General features: G+C 45.7%; 1 non-coding gene across 1 annotated transcript; it reads right to left on the minus strand.

Annotated features, from left to right (window-relative positions):
• Window positions 1–1,508: 1,508 nt before the first annotated feature.
• LOC113405553 lies at window positions 1,509–1,637 on the minus strand (the record flags this gene model as incomplete). The annotated part of the gene is made up of 1 exon (XR_003369520.1): window positions 1,509–1,637. It is a non-coding gene; the product is annotated as a small nucleolar RNA SNORA9 (small nucleolar RNA).

Consider the following 1,637-nt stretch of genomic DNA (forward strand, 5'->3'; position numbering starts at 1 on the left):
CAGCACCAAACACAATGGCTGGATTTTAGGCCCACTCCTTGCATGGCCTTGCCCTGTTCTCTGGCAGGTATCAACATGCAAGGCTCTGTTTTGTTCAGGGGAATCTAGCTCCCCCGGATGGCTCCATCTCTGCTCATCAAGCTCCAAGGGTTTGTTTAGGTTCTTTTAAAGCGGGTGTTGGGTTTGGGACACTCTGGTTTCTCCAAGGCAGGTCTGGGAGTGGGGGTGAGGCGAGAAGATCAGACATTTCAGCCCAGAACTAGTCTGGTTTTTAGCTTACCTACCAATTCCACTTTCCATAGCATGAGCGCTTCCATGTGACCAGCACAGAGACAGGGAAGCCACAAGCTGCAGGCAGGAAGACAAGATATGGTAACACCGGAAATGCAACTTTAGACATTTATTATATGCTATTGTGGAGCAAAACATTACAAGTGCAAGATCTGTCCTACAAATCCTAACACAATCATCCAGAATGAAAGGGGGTGCAGGAGACTAAAGGAGGGCGTAGAACAGGTTTTGCTATGGAATGTTGGGAATCATTAAGAAAAGGACAGATAAGACAGAAAATATCATATTGCCTCTATATAACTCCACAGTATGCCCACATCTTGAATACTGTGTGCAGATGTGTTCGCCCCATCTCAAAAAAGATATAATGACTCGGAAAAGATTCAGAAAAGGGCAACAAAAATGATTAGGGGTATGGAATTGCTGCCATGTGAGGAGAGATTAATAAGACTGGGACTTTTCAGCTTGGTAAAGAGACGACTAAGGGGGGATATGATAGAGGTCTATAAAATCATGACTGGTGTGGAGAAAGTAAATAAGGAAGTGATATTTACTCCTTCTCGTAACACAAGAACTAGGGGCCACCGAATGAAATTAATATGCAGCAGGTTTAAAACAAACAAAAGGAAGTATTTCTTCCCACAACGCACAGTCAACCCGTGGAAGTCTTTGCCAGAGGATGTAGTGAAGGCTCAGACTATCACAGGGTTCAGAAAAGTATCAGAGTAGCCGTGTTAGTCTGTATCCACAAAAACAACGAGGAGTCTGGTGGCACCTTAAAGGCTAACAGATTTATTTGGGCATAAGCTTTCGTGGGTAAAAAACCCCCACTTGATGCACGGAGTGAAAATTACAGATACGGGCGTAAATATACTGGCACATGAAGAGAAGGGAGTTACCGTACAAGTGGAGAACCAGTGTTGACAAGGTCAATTCAGTCAGGGCGGATGTGGTATGGTGGATGCGGTAACACAGCCACCCTGACTGAATTGGCCTCGTCAACACTGGTTCTCCACTTGTAAGGTAACTCCCTTATCTGACCTAACTATGACCATCCTTATGTAATAAACATTGTTCATGTCTCACTGCTTTTCACACTACTTATGCTCACAGATCACTGGGTGAGGGCAGACACTGGGAGGCTAAGTTAAGGGCTTGTCATGCATGTTTTAGGCTCTGTGTGGGTCTGCCTTGATGCGATTTGGCCTCCTGATTCGGCCTGTCTGAAATTTCTATAACCTCACCCTGAAAAGGAGCAGAGCAAGGCCTCAAACCATCTCAGGGCTGCTCTTGCAAGCACTACAGGAATGACCAGGGTCACCACAGACCCAGCCATGCTGGAAGGC

Source organism: Terrapene carolina, unplaced genomic scaffold (assembly GCF_002925995.2).
Source record: "Terrapene carolina triunguis isolate 2854851 unplaced genomic scaffold, T_m_triunguis-2.0 Scaffold42548, whole genome shotgun sequence".
Taxonomy (NCBI): Eukaryota; Metazoa; Chordata; order Testudines; family Emydidae; genus Terrapene; species Terrapene triunguis.